The following is a 2500-nucleotide window of genomic DNA, read 5'->3' as shown; positions in this document are numbered from 1 at the left end:
TTGAAAATGTGACAAAGCATGTATTCATTGTAGGTGCAGTGAATTCATGCAAAGTCATTTTGAAGAAGTGGACAGATGAGGGGTGCTATGCTCTATTAGGTGCAAACTTAGAGGAAGAGGTGTGTTAGAGACATTTCATCTTCTGGCATTGAAAGAATTGATTTTTCACGTACATTATTTCTTTAAATATCATCCTATAGGCATGACTTATGAGTCAATGGGCCCTTGGGAACAGACATGTAAAAGGCCCCCCACCCCTCCTACATATTAGCAAGACACCCAGACTGAACCATTTACAGAAGCTGCATCATTTGTAGAGGACCAGGCGCTCCATGACCCCTTGGGGTCCCTGCGCCTAGGGCTCCAGAGGTTTTTCTTGCATTCCTGATAACCTTGGGCACCTTTGAGTGGAAACAAAGGATCATTTTGGTATTTCCAATACCATGCATGTGGTTGGGTATGCTTCTGTGATATGGCCAATGAAAACCTTTAATTCTAAACCGTTTTTAGCGATGCTGGGGCATGGATCAAGGTGTGCCAATGTCCAGAATGAAATATTTCAGAAACTGTTAGAGGAACGACCGTGACTTTCCATGGATTGATCCCCTGAGTCTTCCTATAGCACCACAGTCTATAGGTCCATCAGCTTTGTTCCAGGCTCCAACCCTTTCCTCAAATTTCGAGTGTGTGCTAAAAAAGTAACCTATAGTTCACATCCCACACACTACATTCACATTTGTCCTCAGTCTATACGGCAAAACATATTGGCCAGTTGGAGCAAAACACTATCCGGGGGCCTGTAAAAGGCTTTGATTGCAAGCTACTTCAGTCTGGAAATGGATCTCCCCTCATTTACATCGCTGATCTTTTAGTGCCTCCTAAAAAGTAATCTCCCTTGTGCGTGACCCTATGACAGGCATCACAAGGAGACGTGGGATACAAGGGCCCTGACATCATGGCTCTGGCTTGGTCAGTCCCCCTCCATACAAACACTGTGGCATTAGATTTCTTAAAATCGCTTGACCCCACTACCCTGGCATCCCCAAACCATTTAAGCCTGTCACATTTAATTTATGGGTTCAATTGGCAGGGGCGAAAGGGTGCTGAGGGAGCGGTGATCCCGAGGTGAGGAGGGGCTGCCTTCTCCTTCCCTCTCACACACACACACACACACACACACACACACACACACACACACACACATTCTCCAAGGGCAATGCTTACATGCATGCAGCTGTGAATGGGGACAGTGTGGCAGTGAAGTTCAAAGACAAATAAGAGGACAGTCATTTGTCATCTTTGCAAAGGCACAAAAAGGAGACGCTGGAGGAATGTTCTGAGGGATGAAGAGAGAGAAAGAAAGAAAGAGAGAGATCAAATACAAGAGGAGGCTGCCACTTCTCCTTTATCCTCTCCCTCTTTTCCCTGGCTGCTCACAGTGTTGGTGTGGTCAGGATGAAGGCGTGTCAGGATGTTAGAGGATTCTCTGTGGAGACATTCAGAGAAAGAGGTGAAAGAGATGCAAAAATAGAAATGTGTTTGCTCACTGGAAAACCCTATAAACCAGCATGTGAATACATCCCCCCCGCTCTCGTCTCCTCTCCTTCAAAACAATTTCTGAAGGTTTCGGGGTAGAATTCAAGTGACAGACATTGAGCCCTTAGCAAAGTTGCGCCACGGAATGAGAGCACAAATACAAAAAATGCAAATTGAATCACCAAATTCCATTGACTTATTCCATTTTTAAAGGTAAAAAAAAAGATCTTTTGAATTCCTTATTGTTAAAACTTAAGGCTAAAGGTATTTTATGAAACCATATACAGTATGTATCCAATTAAATGTCAAAAATCTATTTCAGGATCAAAGGAGTTACTGTGCTACATGTGTAATTCCGGCTCCTGTCAGACGGGATGTTGAGGCAGTCTGTTCCGAGTCTTTAACCACCAGTACCCCCTCCCCCCTCCCCCCTCCCCCGCCCCATCCAGAGATCCTCAATCAGACACTTGTCTCCTCTCCTCCTCCTGCGCAGGAATAGCAGCAGCATCCCGGTGTCCCACAGGAATCTCCCTGCAAATGTTTTTTTCCATCTCTCCTAACGTGGCCTGCTTCTCTCTCTTCTTCTTCTCTTTGTCTCATTCTATTCACTCTCTTTATTTCATCTTCCAAAGGTTCACCCCTAAACTGGATTAGGACCTCTCACCCTCCCACACAGGTGTTTAAAGTGGCTTTTTAAAGTGACTTTCAGTTTGTGTTGATTCCAGAAAATCGGACCCGTGCAAAGGCATTGATAATAACCATATAAAACTAGCTTTCTTTTCACTGTTGGTCCCGTTCGCTGTTATTGGTCATTTACGATCATCAGATGAAAAATTACACTGTTTCAGAAAAGTTACATATACTGACTTTAAATTTGACCAGAGAGTCAAAGCTGTATCTAATTAAAACTAGCTCTGCAGCCGTAACAGTACGACAGGGTGCTCGGCGGGGAGGAAAAAAAAAA

General features: G+C 44.3%; 1 protein-coding gene across 5 annotated transcripts in view; it reads left to right on the top strand.

Moving 5' to 3' along the window:
- Nucleotides 1-2500, top strand: part of scube1 (signal peptide, CUB domain, EGF-like 1) — a 121920-nt gene that overhangs the window by 48827 nt on the left and 70593 nt on the right. The gene's annotated exons all lie outside the window — the stretch shown is intronic.

Source organism: Etheostoma spectabile, chromosome 23, assembly GCF_008692095.1.
Source record: "Etheostoma spectabile isolate EspeVRDwgs_2016 chromosome 23, UIUC_Espe_1.0, whole genome shotgun sequence".
Taxonomy (NCBI): Eukaryota; Metazoa; Chordata; class Actinopteri; order Perciformes; family Percidae; genus Etheostoma; species Etheostoma spectabile.
Note: the sequence above shows the minus strand (reverse complement) of the source record. Positions and strands in the feature narration are given on the sequence as shown.